A 23927-nucleotide genomic window follows, 5' to 3' on the forward strand; every position below is an offset into this window, starting at 1 on the left:
CTCTGAGTGTTTTTTCGCCATTTCATTGATCCTACGCTGCATCTTTGAACGTCGTTTTTCCAATACTTCTCCTTCCAGTTCAGGTGTTCTGTCCTTCATTGTATTAATTTGTTCAGTTGTAGATTTCTTCTCTCCAAGTCCTGGAGAATACGTTTTTTTTCTTTTTCCTGTTGCTCTTTCTCTTGAAGAAGCTCTTTATTTTTGCACTCTGTTTCATCCAGCCTGACTGGATTTGGATTTATTGAAGAAGGACCACCAAAATCTTTGTTCTATTTGGTGTACATGTTAAGAGTTGCTGGACTAACAGTTGGTTTGATTTGCTTCAGAGAATCCTCAAAGTCTTTTATCTTAATGTTGCGCACCTCAGCAGCAGCTATAACACGGACTTGTTCTGGTGCCAACTCTCTTATTGGGCCAAGTGCAGCATCTTTGGCTAATGCTGTCAAATCGCTCCCTGAATATCCTTCAGTCACTTTTGCAAGACAGGACAGTTCGTCTTGGCTCAGTGGACTCCCGTGCGTTCCCAAAAGATTTTTCAGCAGCGTAAATCTTGTCTTCTCATCGGGTAAGGTCACATATACTCTTTTTGCAAAGCGCCTTAATATTGCTTCATCGAGCTCCTGGGGCCTGTTCGTTGCTCCCATTACAAGTACTCTGTCATCCTTTCCTGACTGCAACCCGTCAAACTCAATGAGGAACTCAGTTTTTAAACGGCGAGAGGCGTCGTGCTCCCCCTCCCTCCTTTGACAGAGCAAGCCGTCCACTTCATCGATGAAGATTACTGAGGGCTGTCTCTCTCTTGCAACTGCAAAGAGTGCTCGTACGAGCTTCTCGCCTTCTCCCACATATTTGGAGGTCAAACTAGCAGCACTGATGTTGAAGAATGTTGCATTAGACTCTGCAGCAACTGCTTTGGCGAGCATGGTCTTCCCATTTCCTGGTGGGCCAAATAAAAGCAAGCCACGTGCAGGAGCTCTCAGACCAGTAAAGAGATCAGGTCTTAAGGCAGGAAGGATGACAATTTCTTGAAGTGCTTGCTTTGCCAGATCCTGCCCTGCGATGTCATCAAATGACACAGTCGCTCCACTGTATACAATTTCATTTGTAATTAAGCTGACCAGTTTACTGTCCACATTCTTTTTCATATCCCTCTTCGGGGGCTGTTTCACAGCTGCCGGTCTTCCATTCTGAGTTTTTCCCACCCGAGTGGTTTTCTTTGCATCAGTTATTCTTAATGGAGGTCTTACAGAAGTGGAGGGTCTGATGGTGGTGGAAACACCTGCGGGTTGACTTTTAGGAACTGACTTTGGCTTACTTGCAATTGTTTTGGTCGACATTTCTCTTGCGCGACTTCCCCCCTGTTCACAGTCATAACACGGTAAACTAGTCATAAACGAAAACGTTTAGGCTATTTATCGCATTTAAAGGTCTTTCTTTGGGACAACGTCACAGAACACAGAAACGTCACAGGGCTTTGGAGCGTGATGTTACAGAGGTTTACAAATACTTTCAAATATAGCTCTGGTCGAACGTTTGAAGGCTGCGAACAAACTGACTAAAACTTGCTGCTCCTGACCCCTATTTATAGAAAAACTTCAAAGGCTCAAAGGCATGTGCTTGTGACATCATCACATGTCCTTGTGACATCATCACATGTCCTTGTGACATCATCACTCTTCATGAATCAGATTGTCACATGACATTTTAGAATGGGGATGTTTTTTTTTAAACCGTTTTCAAATTTAACCCTCTGTGGTCCAGGGTATAATTGGCCGTTCTTGACTATTTTTGATTTTACCTCTATATTTCACCTTTAAAATATGTTTTTCTTGCCTTATTTGGCACCATTATTTTCAGCACAACCTCAAATATCTGAAATTTGAGTTATTGTTTTCATTTTGGTATACTATATTAGCACAGTTGATCTAAATTAATAACACAATAAATTGTGTGTGCATCTCCTGTTTTGTCATGGTTGTATGTCCCGGTTCGTGACAGGCTGCATGAGCTCATCTGGTGGGAGTGTAGTACTGTAGTATTTCAGGCATAAAAACGTGGTTTTCACAGACCTTGTCACAGGGTCTGAGTCTAAGATTCAAATTGTAAACACACAAACACTCAGGCTTGCTGCAAACCTTAGCTGATCCCCCGTGGGCTTAATTTACTGCCATTGTTTACGCACCATTGTAATTGCTTCTCTAGTTTGGCATTACACTTTAATTATGGAATGTAATTATATTTTGTCTATTTTTAGTTGTGGCATTGTGTTGTAATTAATGAAGGGCCTGCACACTCCAATATCAATTTACAATTTAAATTCTCCACAGCATGTTTAACTACATTATGTTGTGCCTTTCCAGAATCCCAGATTTACTTACACATCTCCCTTTATGATACATTAGTACTACATTTGACCTAAACCTTTTCCATCCTTTTTCCAAACTCTCATTCATTTTTTACCTGATAACCAAAAACTGTGATAGTGAAAGGCTGAAATATTTCTAGGGGTATGAGATTTCTGTGTGTTTTCTGTAGGTGAGCAGCTGCGAGAAGTTTGGCTACGGGGTGATGGTGACACAGGTGGCAGCAACTGCTCCGGGAGTTGTGGCTCTGCACAGTTCAGGTACTATTGCAGTTATTTGGACACAACAAACACTTGTCAGCTGTGATGCTTAAGGCTTATATTATAAGTTGTTGTTGTTGTTTTTGTGTTGTCGGTATAAAGGAGACTTAAGGCAGCTTAGGGAGAAATGTATTTGTCAAACCGTTTTTGTTTGGGTAAGAAAGAGTAAGAAGAGGCGTTCTTTTTTGATAAATGGATTCACATATCAGTTGTATACTGATACTAGGTTTATCCATATGCAAAAGGCTCCAGGAAATACCGTACTCTTGTCAAAAGAGGTCAAAAAATGAAGCTAGTGAACAAATATTTTAATCCTGCATTCTTTCTATTGGCTAGAAGGGGCGACTCAACTGGTTATGGGAAAAGAAGTCTGATTACTTATCAGCCCTTCGCTTATAACAGCACCGCTGCGTTCTGAAACCTATTCTCTCCTATGACTTTACCCACGCAAGAACAGTTCCCTGCTGTGTTGAGCAGCGCTGGCTGTGGAGCACTCATGTGTTCCATGATGTGACATATGTTTGTGCCATCGATAAAAAGGCAGACTGACAGAAAGAAGGATGACCTCAAAAAGTGATATAGTCCAGACAGAGCTTACAAATGATGGGCCATTTGCTAAACCTGCAGCACACACTGCTTTCTATTAAATACTGCACGTGCAAAGTATGTATAATATGTGCTTGTCCAATAGATATGCTGTCTTAGCAGCTATTTACAATGTTACATAAGAAACAAATGTGGGATCCAACCACCATGCTACTAAAGAGACACTGTGCGTTTCCCCTCCAAAGCAAACCCTCCACTTCAGTGATGGAGTCATGCAATTATTCTACTGGGGTGAAGACAGTTTAATTACAGCATCACTGCAATAACAGTATCCATCCAAAAAAAAAAAAAACATCAAATAAAATTTTAATTATTTCTAAATAAGAAATTCGTGATAAAACAGTTTTCCAATTAACCACTACATAACAGTAGTGTCTAGTTCTTATTTGGTAGGAAATGTCCACCAGTGCTGTAACGTTTTCAAAAATAATAGTAAAAGAAAAAAAGCATTTTGATGAAAAACTAAACCAGCGTGACCTACTGTACAAGTTTGTTTAGGCTGCTTTTGCAGCAGTGCTCTTTATAAAGTCTCCAGGGTGTGATAGTAATAAATCATCTGTGAATGAAACCTTTTACACGTTTAAAATCACTTTGTCTGCCATAGGCAAGAAATCTGTTCCTATAAATACACCGTTTAATTATGTGTTCGCATTGCAACTGCTGCTCTGCCAGAAGTGTAGGTAGAGCAAAGTCAACCTATACATTATACATATCCTCATATTTGAACATTCAATATCAATATATTTTCCACATATTGTGAATATAACGCTGAGTCCTGCCTGACAGCACATTCCCATGAGTGTGCAGAGAGGGAGAAACACGCAAACACCGTGACGAGACAAGAGCACGGGCAGTGTGATGTTACTTCACCTCTAGATGGCACTATTGCACAACCTACAACCTTCTGCATCGTTTCACTGGAATGGATGACAAGTACAGTGCAAAAACAATAACAGGAACAAACTGAGTCCGATATGATATACATATTTATGCCAAAAAAAAATGCCCGTTTGATCTTGTGTTTCCATGTAGGAACAGGGAAAAATGTCTATATTGTGTTGTCTGGTTCACCTCGGCAGAGTTCTATGGCTTTGGCAGGAGGGTTGAGAGGAAACAGAAAGGGCCTTTACCGCCTGCACCTGGCATGTTTGTGATGAAGCAGCTGCCTCTACTCCTGCTGAGCCTCCTCCCTGTACCTCTGAACCCGAGTGAGCAGAGAGCACCGACGGTCATGCACACACACAGATACTGTACACTTCAACAGACACTGGAGATACAAATGATGGGCCATTTGCTAAACCTGCAGCACACACTGCTTTCTATGTGAAAGAACCATTCTGTGAGAAAAACTCTACTGCTCATTTGATCTATGACCTCTGAAAAACAGTTCATGATTTCCATTACTATTCAATTATAAAAAAAAAAAAAGTACATTCCCTGGGTTATACAGCACTGATATGCAAAGCTTAATTGTATATCTGTAACTCTAGAACTGCAGTATTTATAGTTTTCTTAGTTTAATATTTCAATTTCATATTCTTCTTCTAAGTATAAAATCCCTTTTGTTATATTTGTCTCATTAATTTAACTGAAATACACTGAAAATTGCTCACAAATTAAGGTTTATGTGTCAATACAAATGCAGGTTTTATTGCTGGGAGCTTCCCGTGATGCACTGACTATTTCTTCTTCCATGACACTAATGTTTTGTCTTTGCTTCATCATTTATGTACTGTACTGTATCCCCAGTTTTCCAGCGAGGGCTGCGTACATTTTGATTGCATTAACGTTTTTATCCAGCCTTTATGTGCAAGCTTGAGCTGCAAAATTCAAATGTAGTTACTGACAGGCCAAAGTGCAACAGGGAAGAGATTAAATGGGATCAAAGGGAGTGGCATTATAAATTCCTTCCTTCCTGAGATTCAAATCCTCCAATCAAAACGGTGCCAGCAATGCAAAGACAGATTTCTTTAAAAGATTGGACACAATAACAAAGTCAGTCGTTTATTTATTAAAGCACTGTTAATAATTTTAGTTGCTGCTATTTCAAATAAATGTTTGGTACAACAAATTTCTCCGTGTTCTGTCTCAGGCTTTATTCGGGCCCTGGTACTAGAGCTATGGTCTGTTCTTGAGTGCAGCAGTGACGACATCAGAGTGGTCCGTCCCAAACCAACTCCCATTGACCCCACAGATAGGAGTTGCATTAAGGTATTGTATGTATGTGCGTGCGTGTGTGTGTGAGAGAGAGAGGGAGAAGGAGAAACTTCCTGGAGCCCACAATGCCCCAATTTTTAGATATCTACATAATAGTACAGACACAGATCTCTTAGAAGTTTTGCTTTTCCATCATGTTTTTAGCTCACTGGTTACAAAGGTGTTTAAATTGATTAAAATTAAATTGATTCCAATTATTATTAACCCAGGACTCAGAATAGTGGTCCATGTGTTGCTGTGATACCAGCAGCCATGTAGAAAATTCACTTGTGAATATTCATATTTAAGAAACTGGCAATAGTGATTTTGTTAACAAGAAAGGCTTTTTGCTGATTGGTTTATGGGTGTCTGGGCAAATAAGCCTTACTTTCATAAGACTGCATTTTTAGTTATGTTTTTGGCAGAATTTCTCTCAGGAAAGCTTCAACAAGCTCCAGCGTGAGCCTGTCTGTGTGTGTCTGATGCTTGGCCTCTGACAGCAGCCAAGTCATCTCTCTCAGAGAGACTAGCCAAGTGAATACGGACAGCCAGTGATGTGTAAACTGTGTCCTGCCACAGGCGACTTTAAAGTCTGCCTTATCAGTGGGTTATACATATATGCTGAGGTCAAAGGAAAACTAAATATACACACACCAGCACTTTGGTGAATTAACTCGAGTCTTTGCTTTAATCTGTGCTAAGTACAGTAGGAGGTTTGGTAGTACATATGAAGATAAGTTCACACATGCACAGAAACATCAGAAGACACATGAAAGTATAGATATTTCTATTTTAGAAAAAAAAATCCATCGTATCTTGTTTTTTTCTTTACGTTTCTTTGAAGCTGTTTAATATAATCTAAGTTGTAGCTCGTTTGTGCAAGTGTCTCTCTTTTTTTCCTTTGATGCTTTTGATGATATGTTTTCCCTGTTCTACCAGACCCAGTGAAAAATGCAGGGAGCTTTCCTGTAGTTTAATATTCTTCAGGCTGCAATAGGTTTCTGCTCAACCACTCTGCTCAGAATATATGTCTTATTCAGTTTTGAGAGTGTGGTAAACCATGTTTTACCTTTGCAATCATAAATTCTTTTTACATTTTGTTTTGCTTTGAATACTACAGATATTATTTGTCATATTATCGGTAGTGTTTGTAGTTGAATAGTGTTATATTATTATTATGTGTTAGGATTTGATCAATCCATGACGTGCACAAATGCATTCACAATGGTCTTTAAAAGCAAATACATTTTTTCTCTCTAACAGCTGCTGTATTTACTTTCCTCTTCAGTCCTTCCTGTACTTGGTCAACCTCCTCTCCTCTTCCCAGTCGGTGTGGCAACTGCTGGGCCGACAGTCTTTGGCCAACAAAAGCGAATACACCCTGAGGGAGATGCCAACCTCCATACCTGTAAGTGTTTTTCTTCTTCTTCTTTTCCACACACTGCAGTTTTTTTTTGTCATCCATCTGAGGGCATGTTTGCACTTTTTATTTGGCCTCCAAACACCACCCACCCATTTGTTTTACTTCAAACGCATTCAAATAAACCCTCTCACACTGAGACTGATATACGTTCTCCACCTTACCCATTGTAAATTTCCACACAGTTTTCGTTTTGCACCCTATCCGGTGCATTCTTGTTCAAAGCCTCTCATTTTACTCCACAGGATTTGATTGACAGACTGATTGCCGTGAATTCGGATGGGAAGATTCATTCTCTCTTCCACTACGAAGAGAGTCACACATTCGGCCTAAGGTGGGATTCATTATTTTTTTCATATTACTTAACATCAGTGGGGAAGTAGACGATATCAGATTATCACCTGGTGACTGCACACACACTTCAGCCTCTGGCAATAGGAGACTGGCATGGTGACGTAATCGGCCTTAAAATGCGGCCTTTAAGGCTGCAGACCCTGAATTGGGATACAGCCTCTGAATCGCTGCATCTTGTAGCTGTGTCGTCTTAAATTGGTCATGTGATTTTGACGCGCCGGCGCGTCCGGCAACCCCAGAGGTTTAACTTAATATTTAAGTGTCTCTTGGTTTTAGACTAGTTGTTTAGTCTAATTTGATGTTTTAAACCAGAAAAGGAAGAAGAGGGCTTAGAATTACAGGTAAGAACTGCTCAGTGGTATGTGATAAACTGTAAATGTAAAGCTTACAGGTCAGTCCTCATGTTTTTAAATCAGATTTTGAGTCTGTACATGGCACATTATGCTTTTGCATGTTGTGAAATGTGCTGCAAAACAAACTGAGGTAAACTAACTGGTTTACTGTGATGGATTTAAAGTGCGTGTGACTGGTGCGCAGTGGCTGTGGTGCTCACGGTCAGAGTTCAGTCACAAAGAGGGTAACAGAGATGAATTTAAAGTTAAGGTGATGGTGCTTAGATTCATTCACAGACTGAAACCTTCACACCAACTTTATCCTGTGTCTCTTAGTTTTAGACTAGTTGTTTAGTCTATTTTGATGTTTTAAACCATATCACAGGGTTTTTACTTCACCATTTACGGGGTTTTAACAAGCAAACAAAAGACAGATCGTGATGTTTGAAAATGTTTTGGAAATATTCTTTAAAGATTAGATGTAAAATACGCAGAGGATAAATTCAATTGGTTTATTAGTTTATTACATAAGTTGAAAAAAAGTTAAACAAGTAAATAAAGAAACAACGTAAAAGAAAAGTAAACAAAACAAATCGGTAAATAAAGGAAAATGGTAATAAGAAGGGGAAAAAAAAGAAAAGAGAAAACCCCAACAATCCCCTCTGAGCAAGCACTAGGCGACAGTGGGGAAGAAAAACTGCCTTTAAACGGGCAGAAACTTCCGGCAGAACCAGGCTCACGAGGGGCAGTCAACTGCCGGGACTGGTTGGGGTGAAAAAAGATGAAGGAGAGAGGGAAGAAGTGTTAGGAGAGAAGGGGAGAGGAGAGGTGAAAATTAAGATGGAACAGAGGTGGAGGGAGACGAGGTGACGTCAGCAGTAGAAAAAATAGAAAGAGTAGAAAAAGCAGGAGTGTCCCTCCTCCAGAAGAAGCGGAAACGTTTTTTCTTCTTTTCCATGAGCTTTTCCACGACCACTTTTTTCTCTAGGATGAGGGTTCTCAACTGATCGGTTGTTTCTTCAACTTCCTTCTCAAGTTTCTGGCATCTTTGCTCCATTTCTTTTAATAGATTGCACTTGTCTGTATTTTGCTGTTGTTTTTCCTTGTGCATCTTTTCTAACTGCTCATTTCTTCTTGTGATTTCTTGAAGCTTACGCTGCAGGTCTTCATTTATTTTCTCTTGTTGCTGCTTTTGTGCAAGCATTTCAGCGTTTTCACACTTCAAGTTGTCTGAGTTCAACAACATCTCATTAATGACCTCTGAGTGTTTTTTCGCCATTTCATTGATCCTACGCTGCATCTTTGAACGTCGTTTTTCCAATACTTCTCCTTCCAGTTCAGGTGTTCTGTCCTTCATTGTATTAATTTGTTCAGTTGTAGATTTCTTCTCTCCAAGTCCTGGAGAATACGTTTTTTTTCTTTTTCCTGTTGCTCTTTCTCTTGAAGAAGCTCTTTATTTTTGCACTCTGTTTCATCCAGCCTGACTGGATTTGGATTTATTGAAGAAGGACCACCAAAATCTTTGTTCTATTTGGTGTACATGTTAAGAGTTGCTGGACTAACAGTTGGTTTGATTTGCTTCAGAGAATCCTCAAAGTCTTTCATCTTAATGTTGCGCACCTCAGCAGCAGCTATAACACGGACTTGTTCTGGTGCCAACTCTCTTATTGGGCCAAGTGCAGCATCTTTGGCTAATGCTGTCAAATCGCTCCCTGAATATCCTTCAGTCACTTTTGCAAGACAGGACAGTTCGTCTTGGCTCAGTGGACTCCCGTGCGTTCCCAAAAGATTTTTCAGCAGCGTAAATCTTGTCTTCTCATCGGGTAAGGTCACATATACTCTTTTTGCAAAGCGCCTTAATATTGCTTCATCGAGCTCCTGGGGCCTGTTCGTTGCTCCCATTACAAGTACTCTGTCATCCTTTCCTGACTGCAACCCGTCAAACTCAATGAGGAACTCAGTTTTTAAACGGCGAGAGGCGTCGTGCTCCCCCTCCCTCCTTTGACAGAGCAAGCCGTCCACTTCATCGATGAAGATTACTGAGGGCTGTCTCTCTCTTGCAACTGCAAAGAGTGCTCGTACGAGCTTCTCGCCTTCTCCCACATATTTGGAGGTCAAACTAGCAGCACTGATGTTGAAGAATGTTGCATTAGACTCTGCAGCAACTGCTTTGGCGAGCATGGTCTTCCCATTTCCTGGTGGGCCAAATAAAAGCAAGCCACGTGCAGGAGCTCTCAGACCAGTAAAGAGATCAGGTCTTAAGGCAGGAAGGATGACAATTTCTTGAAGTGCTTGCTTTGCCAGATCCTGCCCTGCGATGTCATCAAATGACACAGTCGCTCCACTGTATACAATTTCATTTGTAATTAAGCTGACCAGTTTACTGTCCACATTCTTTTTCATATCCCTCTTCGGGGGCTGTTTCACAGCTGCCGGTCTTCCATTCTGAGTTTTTCCCACCCGAGTGGTTTTCTTTGCATCAGTTATTCTTAATGGAGGTCTTACAGAAGTGGAGGGTCTGATGGTGGTGGAAACACCTGCGGGTTGACTTTTAGGAACTGACTTTGGCTTACTTGCAATTGTTTTGGTCGACATTTCTCTTGCGCGACTTCCCCCCTGTTCACAGTCATAACACGGTAAACTAGTCATAAACGAAAACGTTTAGGCTATTTATCGCATTTAAAGGTCTTTCTTTGGGACAACGTCACAGAACACAGAAACGTCACAGGGCTTTGGAGCGTGATGTTACAGAGGTTTACAAATACTTTCAAATATAGCTCTGGTCGAACGTTTGAAGGCTGCGAACAAACTGACTAAAACTTGCTGCTCCTGACCCCTATTTATAGAAAAACTTCAAAGGCTCAAAGGCATGTGCTTGTGACATCATCACATGTGCTTGTGACATCATCACATGTCCTTGTGACATCATCACTCTTCATGAATCAGATTGTCACATGACATTTTAGAATGGGGATGTTTTTTTTTAAACCGTTTTCAAATTTAACCCTCTGTGGTCCAGGGTATAATTGGCCGTTCTTGACTATTTTTGATTTTACCTCTATATTTCACCTTTAAAATATGTTTTTCTTGCCTTATTTGGCACCATTATTTTCAGCACAACCTCAAATATCTGAAATTTGAGTTATTGTTTTCATTTTGGTATACTATATTAGCACAGTTGATCTAAATTAATAACACAATAAATTGTGTGTGCATCTCCTGTTTTGTCATGGTTGTATGTCCCGGTTCGTGACAGGCTGCATGAGCTCATCTGGTGGGAGTGTAGTACTGTAGTATTTCAGGCATAAAAACGTGGTTTTCACAGACCTTGTCACAGGGTCTGAGTCTAAGATTCAAATTGTAAACACACAAACACTCAGGCTTGCTGCAAACCTTAGCTGATCCCCCGTGGGCTTAATTTACTGCCATTGTTTACGCACCATTGTAATTGCTTCTCTAGTTTGGCATTACACTTTAATTATGGAATGTAATTATATTTTGTCTATTTTTAGTTGTGGCATTGTGTTGTAATTAATGAAGGGCCTGCACACTCCAATATCAATTTACAATTTAAATTCTCCACAGCATGTTTAACTACATTATGTTGTGCCTTTCCAGAATCCCAGATTTACTTACACATCTCCCTTTATGATACATTAGTACTACATTTGACCTAAACCTTTTCCATCCTTTTTCCAAACTCTCATTCATTTTTTACCTGATAACCAAAAACTGTGATAGTGAAAGGCTGAAATATTTCTAGGGGTATGAGATTTCTGTGTGTTTTCTGTAGGTGAGCAGCTGCGAGAAGTTTGGCTACGGGGTGATGGTGACACAGGTGGCAGCAACTGCTCCGGGAGTTGTGGCTCTGCACAGTTCAGGTACTATTGCAGTTATTTGGACACAACAAACACTTGTCAGCTGTGATGCTTAAGGCTTATATTATAAGTTGTTGTTGTTGTTTTTGTGTTGTCGGTATAAAGGAGACTTAAGGCAGCTTAGGGAGAAATGTATTTGTCAAACCGTTTTTGTTTGGGTAAGAAAGAGTAAGAAGAGGCGTTCTTTTTTGATAAATGGATTCACATATCAGTTGTATACTGATACTAGGTTTATCCATATGCAAAAGGCTCCAGGAAATACCGTACTCTTGTCAAAAGAGGTCAAAAAATGAAGCTAGTGAACAAATATTTTAATCCTGCATTCTTTCTATTGGCTAGAAGGGGCGACTCAACTGGTTATGGGAAAAGAAGTCTGATTACTTATCAGCCCTTCGCTTATAACAGCACCGCTGCGTTCTGAAACCTATTCTCTCCTATGACTTTACCCACGCAAGAACAGTTCCCTGCTGTGTTGAGCAGCGCTGGCTGTGGAGCACTCATGTGTTCCATGATGTGACATATGTTTGTGCCATCGATAAAAAGGCAGACTGACAGAAAGAAGGATGACCTCAAAAAGTGATATAGTCCAGACAGAGCTTACAAATGATGGGCCATTTGCTAAACCTGCAGCACACACTGCTTTCTATTAAATACTGCACGTGCAAAGTATGTATAATATGTGCTTGTCCAATAGATATGCTGTCTTAGCAGCTATTTACAATGTTACATAAGAAACAAATGTGGGATCCAACCACCATGCTACTAAAGAGACACTGTGCGTTTCCCCTCCAAAGCAAACCCTCCACTTCAGTGATGGAGTCATGCAATTATTCTACTGGGGTGAAGACAGTTTAATTACAGCATCACTGCAATAACAGTATCCATCCAAAAAAAAAAAAAACATCAAATAAAATTTTAATTATTTCTAAATAAGAAATTCGTGATAAAACAGTTTTCCAATTAACCACTACATAACAGTAGTGTCTAGTTCTTATTTGGTAGGAAATGTCCACCAGTGCTGTAACGTTTTCAAAAATAATAGTAAAAGAAAAAAAGCATTTTGATGAAAAACTAAACCAGCGTGACCTACTGTACAAGTTTGTTTAGGCTGCTTTTGCAGCAGTGCTCTTTATAAAGTCTCCAGGGTGTGATAGTAATAAATCATCTGTGAATGAAACCTTTTACACGTTTAAAATCACTTTGTCTGCCATAGGCAAGAAATCTGTTCCTATAAATACACCGTTTAATTATGTGTTCGCATTGCAACTGCTGCTCTGCCAGAAGTGTAGGTAGAGCAAAGTCAACCTATACATTATACATATCCTCATATTTGAACATTCAATATCAATATATTTTCCACATATTGTGAATATAACGCTGAGTCCTGCCTGACAGCACATTCCCATGAGTGTGCAGAGAGGGAGAAACACGCAAACACCGTGACGAGACAAGAGCACGGGCAGTGTGATGTTACTTCACCTCTAGATGGCACTATTGCACAACCTACAACCTTCTGCATCGTTTCACTGGAATGGATGACAAGTACAGTGCAAAAACAATAACAGGAACAAACTGAGTCCGATATGATATACATATTTATGCCAAAAAAAAATGCCCGTTTGATCTTGTGTTTCCATGTAGGAACAGGGAAAAATGTCTATATTGTGTTGTCTGGTTCACCTCGGCAGAGTTCTATGGCTTTGGCAGGAGGGTTGAGAGGAAACAGAAAGGGCCTTTACCGCCTGCACCTGGCATGTTTGTGATGAAGCAGCTGCCTCTACTCCTGCTGAGCCTCCTCCCTGTACCTCTGAACCCGAGTGAGCAGAGAGCACCGACGGTCATGCACACACACAGATACTGTACACTTCAACAGACACTGGAGATACAAATGATGGGCCATTTGCTAAACCTGCAGCACACACTGCTTTCTATGTGAAAGAACCATTCTGTGAGAAAAACTCTACTGCTCATTTGATCTATGACCTCTGAAAAACAGTTCATGATTTCCATTACTATTCAATTATAAAAAAAAAAAAAGTACATTCCCTGGGTTATACAGCACTGATATGCAAAGCTTAATTGTATATCTGTAACTCTAGAACTGCAGTATTTATAGTTTTCTTAGTTTAATATTTCAATTTCATATTCTTCTTCTAAGTATAAAATCCCTTTTGTTATATTTGTCTCATTAATTTAACTGAAATACACTGAAAATTGCTCACAAATTAAGGTTTATGTGTCAATACAAATGCAGGTTTTATTGCTGGGAGCTTCCCGTGATGCACTGACTATTTCTTCTTCCATGACACTAATGTTTTGTCTTTGCTTCATCATTTATGTACTGTACTGTATCCCCAGTTTTCCAGCGAGGGCTGCGTACATTTTGATTGCATTAACGTTTTTATCCAGCCTTTATGTGCAAGCTTGAGCTGCAAAATTCAAATGTAGTTACTGACAGGCCAAAGTGCAACAGGGAAGAGATTAAATGGGATCAAAGGGAGTGGCATTATAAATTCCTTCCTTCCTGAGATTCAAATCCTCCAATCAAAACGGTGCCAGCAATGCAAAGACAGATTTCTTTAAAAGATTGGACACAATAACAAAGTCAGTCGTTTATTTATTAAAGCACTGTTAATAATTTTAGTTGCTGCTATTTCAAATAAATGTTTGGTACAACAAATTTCTCCGTGTTCTGTCTCAGGCTTTATTCGGGCCCTGGTACTAGAGCTATGGTCTGTTCTTGAGTGCAGCAGTGACGACATCAGAGTGGTCCGTCCCAAACCAACTCCCATTGACCCCACAGATAGGAGTTGCATTAAGGTATTGTATGTATGTGCGTGCGTGTGTGTGTGAGAGAGAGGGAGAAGGAGAAACTTCCTGGAGCCCACAATGCCCCAATTTTTAGATATCTACATAATAGTACAGACACAGATCTCTTAGAAGTTTTGCTTTTCCATCATGTTTTTAGCTCACTGGTTACAAAGGTGTTTAAATTGATTAAAATTAAATTGATTCCAATTATTATTAACCCAGGACTCAGAATAGTGGTCCATGTGTTGCTGTGATACCAGCAGCCATGTAGAAAATTCACTTGTGAATATTCATATTTAAGAAACTGGCAATAGTGATTTTGTTAACAAGAAAGGCTTTTTGCTGATTGGTTTATGGGTGTCTGGGCAAATAAGCCTTACTTTCATAAGACTGCATTTTTAGTTATGTTTTTGGCAGAATTTCTCTCAGGAAAGCTTCAACAAGCTCCAGCGTGAGCCTGTCTGTGTGTGTCTGATGCTTGGCCTCTGACAGCAGCCAAGTCATCTCTCTCAGAGAGACTAGCCAAGTGAATACGGACAGCCAGTGATGTGTAAACTGTGTCCTGCCACAGGCGACTTTAAAGTCTGCCTTATCAGTGGGTTATACATATATGCTGAGGTCAAAGGAAAACTAAATATACACACACCAGCACTTTGGTGAATTAACTCGAGTCTTTGCTTTAATCTGTGCTAAGTACAGTAGGAGGTTTGGTAGTACATATGAAGATAAGTTCACACATGCACAGAAACATCAGAAGACACATGAAAGTATAGATATTTCTATTTTAGAAAAAAAAATCCATCGTATCTTGTTTTTTTCTTTACGTTTCTTTGAAGCTGTTTAATATAATCTAAGTTGTAGCTCGTTTGTGCAAGTGTCTCTCTTTTTTTCCTTTGATGCTTTTGATGATATGTTTTCCCTGTTCTACCAGACCCAGTGAAAAATGCAGGGAGCTTTCCTGTAGTTTAATATTCTTCAGGCTGCAATAGGTTTCTGCTCAACCACTCTGCTCAGAATATATGTCTTATTCAGTTTTGAGAGTGTGGTAAACCATGTTTTACCTTTGCAATCATAAATTCTTTTTACATTTTGTTTTGCTTTGAATACTACAGATATTATTTGTCATATTATCGGTAGTGTTTGTAGTTGAATAGTGTTATATTATTATTATGTGTTAGGATTTGATCAATCCATGACGTGCACAAATGCATTCACAATGGTCTTTAAAAGCAAATACATTTTTTCTCTCTAACAGCTGCTGTATTTACTTTCCTCTTCAGTCCTTCCTGTACTTGGTCAACCTCCTCTCCTCTTCCCAGTCGGTGTGGCAACTGCTGGGCCGACAGTCTTTGGCCAACAAAAGCGAATACACCCTGAGGGAGATGCCAACCTCCATACCTGTAAGTGTTTTTCTTCTTCTTCTTTTCCACACACTGCAGTTTTTTTTTGTCATCCATCTGAGGGCATGTTTGCACTTTTTATTTGGCCTCCAAACACCACCCACCCATTTGTTTTACTTCAAACGCATTCAAATAAACCCTCTCACACTGAGACTGATATACGTTCTCCACCTTACCCATTGTAAATTTCCACACAGTTTTCGTTTTGCACCCTATCCGGTGCATTCTTGTTCAAAGCCTCTCATTTTACTCCACAGGATTTGATTGACAGACTGATTGCCGTGAATTCGGATGGGAAGATTCATTCTCTCTTCCACTACGAAGAGAGTCACACATTCGGCCTAAGGTGGGATTCATTATTTTTTTCATATTACTTAACATCAGTGGGGAAGTAGACGATATCAGATTATCACCTGGTGACTGCACACACACTTCAGCCTCTGGCAATAGGAGACTGGCATGGTGACGTAATCGGCCTTAAAATGCGGCCTTTAAGGCTGCAGACCCTGAATTGGGATACAGCCTCTGAATCGCTGCATCTTGTAGCTGTGTCGTCTTAAATTGGTCATGTGATTTTGACGCGCCGGCGCGTCCGGCAACCCCAGAGGTTTAACTTAATATTTAAGTGTCTCTTGGTTTTAGACTAGTTGTTTAGTCTAATTTGATGTTTTAAACCAGAAAAGGAAGAAGAGGGCTTAGAATTACAGGTAAGAACTGCTCAGTGGTATGTGATAAACTGTAAATGTAAAGCTTACAGGTCAGTCCTCATGTTTTTAAATCAGATTTTGAGTCTGTACATGGCACATTATGCTTTTGCATGTTGTGAAATGTGCTGCAAAACAAACTGAGGTAAACTAACTGGTTTACTGTGATGGATTTAAAGTGTGTGTGACTGGTGCGCAGTGGCTGTGGTGCTCACGGTCAGAGTTCAGTCACAAAGAGGGTAACAGAGATGAATTTAAAGTTAAGGTGATGGTGCTTAGATTCATTCACAGACTGAAACCTTCACACCAACTTTATCCTGTGTCTCTTAGTTTTAGACTAGTTGTTTAGTCTATTTTGATGTTTTAAACCATATCACAGGGTTTTTACTCCACCATTTACGGGGTTTTAACAAGCAAACAAAAGACAGATCGTGATGTTTGAAAATGTTTTGGAAATATTCTTTAAAGATTAGATGTAAAATACGCAGAGGATAAATTCAATTGGTTTATTAGTTTATTACATAAGTTGAAAAAAAGTTAAACAAGTAAATAAAGAAACAACATAAAAGAAAAGTAAACAAAACAAATCGGTAAATAAAGGAAAATGGTAATAAGAAGGGAAAAAAAAAGAAAAGAGAAAACCCCAACAATCCCCTCTGAGCAAGCACTAGGCGACAGTGGGGAAGAAAAACTGCCTTTAAACGGGCAGAAACTTCCGGCAGAACCAGGCTCACGAGGGGCAGTCAACTGCCGGGACTGGTTGGGGTGAAAAAAGATGAAGGAGAGAGGGAAGAAGTGTTAGGAGAGAAGGGGAGAGGAGAGGTGAAAATTAAGATGGAACAGAGGTGGAGGGAGACGAGGTGACGTCAGCAGTAGAAAAAATAGAAAAAGTAGAAAAAGCAGGAGTGTCCCTCCTCCAGAAGAAGCGGAAACGTTTTTTCTTCTTTTCCATGAGCTTTTCCACGACCACTTTTTTCTCTAGGATGAGGGTTCTCAACTGATCGGTTGTTTCTTCAACTTCCTTCTCAAGTTTCTGGCATCTTTGCTCCATTTCTTTTAATAGATTGCACTTGTCTGTATTTTGCTGTTGTTTTTCCTTGTGCATCTTTTCTAACTGCTCATTTCTTCTTGTGATTTCTTGAAGCTTACGCTGCAGGTCTTCATTTATTTTCTCTTGTTGCTGCTTTTGTGCAAGCATTTCAGCGTTTTCACACTTCAAGTTGTCTGAGTTCAACAACATCTCATTAATGACCTCTGAGTGTTTTTTCGCCATTTCATTGATCCTACGCTGCATCTTTGAACGTCGTTTTTCCAATACTTCTCCTTCCAGTTCAGGTGTTCTGTCCTTCATTGTATTAATTTGTTCAGTTGTAGATTTCTTCTCTCCAAGTCCTGGAGAATACTTTTTTTTTCTTTTTCCTGTTGCTCTTTCTCTTGAAGAAGCTCTTTATTTTTGCACTCTGTTTCATCCAGCCTGACTGGATTTGGATTTATTGAAGAAGGACCACCAAAATCTTTGTTCTATTTGGTGTACATGTTAAGAGTTGCTGGACTAACAGTTGGTTTGATTTGCTTCAGAGAATCCTCAAAGTCTTTCATCTTAATGTTGCGCACCTCAGCAGCAGCTATAACACGGACTTGTTCTGGTGCCAACTCTCTTATTGGGCCAAGTGCAGCATCTTTGGCTAATGCTGTCAAATCGCTCCCTGAATATCCTTCAGTCACTTTTGCAAGACAGGACAGTTCGTCTTGGCTCAGTGGACTCCCGTGCGTTCCCAAAAGATTTTTCAGCAGCGTAAATCTTGTCTTCTCATCGGGTAAGGTCACATATACTCTTTTTGCAAAGCGCCTTAATATTGCTTCATCGAGCTCCTGGGGCCTGTTCGTTGCTCCCATTACAAGTACTCTGTCATCCTTTCCTGACTGCAACCCGTCAAACTCAATGAGGAACTCAGTTTTTAAACGGCGAGAGGCGTCGTGCTCCCCCTCCCTCCTTTGACAGAGCAAGCCGTCCACTTCATCGATGAAGATTACTGAGGGCTGTCTCTCTCTTGCAACTGCAAAGAGTGCTCGTACGAGCTTCTCGCCTTCTCCCACATATTTGGAGGTCAAACTAGCAGCACTGATGTTGAAGAATGTTGCATTAGACTCTGCAGCAACTGCTTTGGCGAGCATGGTCTTCCCATTTCCTGGTGGGCCAAATAAAAGCAAGCCACGTGCAGGAGCTCTCAGACCAGTAAAGAGATCAGGTCTTAAGGCAGGAAGGATGACAATTTCTTGAAGTGCTTGCTTTGCCAGATCCTGCCCTGCGATGTCATCAAATGACACAGTCGCTCCACTGTATACAATTTCATTTGTAATTAAGCTGACCAGTTTACTGTCCACATTCTTTTTCATATCCCTCTTCGGGGGCTGTTTCACAGCTGCCGGTCTTCCATTCTGAGTTTTTCCCACCCGAGCGGTTTTCTTTGCATCAGTTATTCTTAATGGAGGTCTTACAGAAGTGGAGGGTCTGATGGTGGTGGAAACACCTGCGGGTTGACTTTTAGGAACTGACTTTGGCTTACTTGCAATTGTTTTGGTCGACATTTCTCTTGCGCGACTTCCCCCCTGTTCACAGTCATAACACGGTAAACTAGTCATAAACGAAAACGTTTAGGCTATTTATCGCATTTAAAGGTCTTTCTTTGGGACAACGTCACAGAACACAGAAACGTCACAGGGCTTTGGAGCGTGATGTTACAGAGGTTTACAAATACTTTCAAATATAGCTCTGGTCGAACGTTTGAAGGCTGCGAACAAACTGACTAAAACTTGCTGCTCCTGACCCCTATTTATAGAAAAACTTCAAAGGCTCAAAGGCATGTGCTTGTGACATCATCACATGTCCTTGTGACATCATCACATGTCCTTGTGACATCATCACTCTTCATGAATCAGATTGTCACATGACATTTTAGAATGGGGATGTTTTTTTTTAAACCGTTTTCAAATTTAACCCTCTGTGGTCCAGGGTATAATTGGCCGTTCTTGACTATTTTTGATTTTACCTCTATATTTCACCTTTAAAATATGTTTTTCTTGCCTTATTTGGCACCATTATTTTCAGCACAACCTCAAATATCTGAAATTTGAGTTATTGTTTTCATTTTGGTATACTATATTAGCACAGTTGATCTAAATTAATAACACAATAAATTGTGTGTGCATCTCCTGTTTTGTCATGGTTGTATGTCCCGGTTCGTGACAGGCTGCATGAGCTCATCTGGTGGGAGTGTAGTACTGTAGTATTTCAGGCATAAAAACGTGGTTTTCACAGACCTTGTCACAGGGTCTGAGTCTAAGATTCAAATTGTAAACACACAAACACTCAGGCTTGCTGCAAACCTTAGCTGATCCCCCGTGGGCTTAATTTACTGCCATTGTTTACGCACCATTGTAATTGCTTCTCTAGTTTGGCATTACACTTTAATTATGGAATGTAATTATATTTTGTCTATTTTTAGTTGTGGCATTGTGTTGTAATTAATGAAGGGCCTGCACACTCCAATATCAATTTACAATTTAAATTCTCCACAGCATGTTTAACTACATTATGTTGTGCCTTTCCAGAATCCCAGATTTACTTACACATCTCCCTTTATGATACATTAGTACTACATTTGACCTAAACCTTTTCCATCCTTTTTCCAAACTCTCATTCATTTTTTACCTGATAACCAAAAACTGTGATAGTGAAAGGCTGAAATATTTCTAGGGGTATGAGATTTCTGTGTGTTTTCTGTAGGTGAGCAGCTGCGAGAAGTTTGGCTACGGGGTGATGGTGACACAGGTGGCAGCAACTGCTCCGGGAGTTGTGGCTCTGCACAGTTCAGGTACTATTGCAGTTATTTGGACACAACAAACACTTGTCAGCTGTGATGCTTAAGGCTTATATTATAAGTTGTTGTTGTTGTTTTTGTGTTGTCGGTATAAAGGAGACTTAAGGCAGCTTAGGGAGAAATGTATTTGTCAAACCGTTTTTGTTTGGGTAAGAAAGAGTAAGAAGAGGCGTTCTTTTTTGATAAATGGATTCACATATCAGTTGTATACTGATACTAGGTTTATCCATATGCAAAAGGCTCCAGGAAATACCGTACTCTTGTCAAAAGAGGTCAAAAAATGAAGCTAGTGAACAAATATTTTAATCCTGCATTCTTTCTATTGGCTAGAAGGGGCGACTCAACTGGTTATGGGAAAAGAAGTCTGATTACTTATCAGCCCTTCGCTTATAACAGCACCGCTGCGTTCTGAAACCTATTCTCTCCTATGACTTTACCCACGCAAGAACAGTTCCCTGCTGTGTTGAGCAGCGCTGGCTGTGGAGCACTCATGTGTTCCATGATGTGACATATGTTTGTGCCATCGATAAAAAGGCAGACTGACAGAAAGAAGGATGACCTCAAAAAGTGATATAGTCCAGACAGAGCTTACAAATGATGGGCCATTTGCTAAACCTGCAGCACACACTGCTTTCTATTAAATACTGCACGTGCAAAGTATGTATAATATGTGCTTGTCCAATAGATATGCTGTCTTAGCAGCTATTTACAATGTTACATAAGAAACAAATGTGGGATCCAACCACCATGCTACTAAAGAGACACTGTGCGTTTCCCCTCCAAAGCAAACCCTCCACTTCAGTGATGGAGTCATGCAATTATTCTACTGGGGTGAAGACAGTTTAATTACAGCATCACTGCAATAACAGTATCCATCCAAAAAAAAAAAAAACATCAAATAAAATTTTAATTATTTCTAAATAAGAAATTCGTGATAAAACAGTTTTCCAATTAACCACTACATAACAGTAGTGTCTAGTTCTTATTTGGTAGGAAATGTCCACCAGTGCTGTAACGTTTTCAAAAATAATAGTAAAAGAAAAAAAGCATTTTGATGAAAAACTAAACCAGCGTGACCTACTGTACAAGTTTGTTTAGGCTGCTTTTGCAGCAGTGCTCTTTATAAAGTCTCCAGGGTGTGATAGTAATAAATCATCTGTGAATGAAACCTTTTACACGTTTAAAATCACTTTGTCTGCCATAGGCAAGAAATCTGTTCCTATAAATACACCGTTTAATTATGTGTTCGCATTGCAACTGCTGCTCTGCCAGAAGTGTAGGTAGAGCAAAGTCAACCTATACATTATACATATCCTCATATTTGAACATTCAATATCAATATATTTTCCACATATTGTGAATATAACGCTGAGTCCTGCCTGACAGCACATTCCCATGAGTGTGCAGAGAGGGAGAAACACGCAAACACCGTGACGAGACAAGAGCACGGGCAGTGTGATGTTACTTCACCTCTAGATGGCACTATTGCACAACCTACAACCTTCTGCATCGTTTCACTGGAATGGATGACAAGTACAGTGCAAAAACAATAACAGGAACAAACTGAGTCCGATATGATATACATATTTATGCCAAAAAAAAATGCCCGTTTGATCTTGTGTTTCCATGTAGGAACAGGGAAAAATGTCTATATTGTGTTGTCTGGTTCACCTCGGCAGAGTTCTATGGCTTTGGCAGGAGGGTTGAGAGGAAACAGAAAGGGCCTTTACCGCCTGCACCTGGCATGTTTGTGATGAAGCAGCTGCCTCTACTCCTGCTGAGCCTCCTCCCTGTACCTCTGAACCCGAGTGAGCAGAGAGCACCGACGGTCATGCACACACACAGATACTGTACACTTCAACAGACACTGGAGATACAAATGATGGGCCATTTGCTAAACCTGCAGCACACACTGCTTTCTATGTGAAAGAACCATTCTGTGAGAAAAACTCTACTGCTCATTTGATCTATGACCTCTGAAAAACAGTTCATGATTTCCATTACTATTCAATTATAAAAAAAAAAAAAGTACATTCCCTGGGTTATACAGCACTGATATGCAAAGCTTAATTGTATATCTGTAACTCTAGAACTGCAGTATTTATAGTTTTCTTAGTTTAATATTTCAATTTCATATTCTTCTTCTAAGTATAAAATCCCTTTTGTTATATTTGTCTCATTAATTTAACTGAAATACACTGAAAATTGCTCACAAATTAAGGTTTATGTGTCAATACAAATGCAGGTTTTATTGCTGGGAGCTTCCCGTGATGCACTGACTATTTCTTCTTCCATGACACTAATGTTTTGTCTTTGCTTCATCATTTATGTACTGTACTGTATCCCCAGTTTTCCAGCGAGGGCTGCGTACATTTTGATTGCATTAACGTTTTTATCCAGCCTTTATGTGCAAGCTTGAGCTGCAAAATTCAAATGTAGTTACTGACAGGCCAAAGTGCAACAGGGAAGAGATTAAATGGGATCAAAGGGAGTGGCATTATAAATTCCTTCCTTCCTGAGATTCAAATCCTCCAATCAAAACGGTGCCAGCAATGCAAAGACAGATTTCTTTAAAAGATTGGACACAATAACAAAGTCAGTCGTTTATTTATTAAAGCACTGTTAATAATTTTAGTTGCTGCTATTTCAAATAAATGTTTGGTACAACAAATTTCTCCGTGTTCTGTCTCAGGCTTTATTCGGGCCCTGGTACTAGAGCTATGGTCTGTTCTTGAGTGCAGCAGTGACGACATCAGAGTGGTCCGTCCCAAACCAACTCCCATTGACCCCACAGATAGGAGTTGCATTAAGGTATTGTATGTATGTGCGTGCGTGTGTGTGTGAGAGAGAGGGAGAAGGAGAAACTTCCTGGAGCCCACAATGCCCCAATTTTTAGATATCTACATAATAGTACAGACACAGATCTCTTAGAAGTTTTGCTTTTCCATCATGTTTTTAGCTCACTGGTTACAAAGGTGTTTAAATTGATTAAAATTAAATTGATTCCAATTATTATTAACCCAGGACTCAGAATAGTGGTCCATGTGTTGCTGTGATACCAGCAGCCATGTAGAAAATTCACTTGTGAATATTCATATTTAAGAAACTGGCAATAGTGATTTTGTTAACAAGAAAGGCTTTTTGCTGATTGGTTTATGGGTGTCTGGGCAAATAAGCCTTACTTTCATAAGACTGCATTTTTAGTTATGTTTTTGGCAGAATTTCTCTCAGGAAAGCTTCAACAAGCTCCAGCGTGAGCCTGTCTGTGTGTGTCTGATGCTTGGCCTCTGACAGCAGCCAAGTCATCTCTCTCAGAGAGACTAGCCAAGTGAATACGGACAGCCAGTGATGTGTAAACTGTGTCCTGCCACAGGCGACTTTAAAGTCTGCCTTATCAGTGGGTTATACATATATGCTGAGGTCAAAGGAAAACTAAATATACACACACCAGCACTTTGGTGAATTAACTCGAGTCTTTGCTTTAATCTGTGCTAAGTACAGTAGGAGGTTTGGTAGTACATATGAAGATAAGTTCACACATGCACAGAAACATCAGAAGACACATGAAAGTATAGATATTTCTATTTTAGAAAAAAAAATCCATCGTATCTTGTTTTTTTCTTTACGTTTCTTTGAAGCTGTTTAATATAATCTAAGTTGTAGCTCGTTTGTGCAAGTGTCTCTCTTTTTTTCCTTTGATGCTTTTGATGATATGTTTTCCC

General features: G+C 39.9%; 3 pseudogenes; all 3 read right to left on the reverse strand.

Annotated features, from left to right (window-relative positions):
* Window positions 1–95: 95 nt before the first annotated feature.
* Window positions 96–1337, reverse strand: LOC146618523 (spastin pseudogene; annotated as a pseudogene).
* A 7547-nt stretch (window positions 1338–8884) lies between these two features.
* LOC146618524 (spastin pseudogene) lies at window positions 8885–10126 on the reverse strand (annotated as a pseudogene).
* Window positions 10127–15496: 5370 nt separating this feature from the next.
* LOC146618525 (spastin pseudogene) lies at window positions 15497–18913 on the reverse strand (annotated as a pseudogene).
* Between the last annotated feature and the right edge of the window lie 5014 nt (window positions 18914–23927).

This window comes from Diplotaxodon limnothrissa, linkage group LG14 (assembly GCF_057381915.1).
Source record: "Diplotaxodon limnothrissa isolate DT_005_m linkage group LG14, D_limnothrissa_male_GT1.1, whole genome shotgun sequence".
NCBI lineage: Eukaryota > Metazoa > Chordata > Actinopteri > Cichliformes > Cichlidae > Diplotaxodon > Diplotaxodon limnothrissa.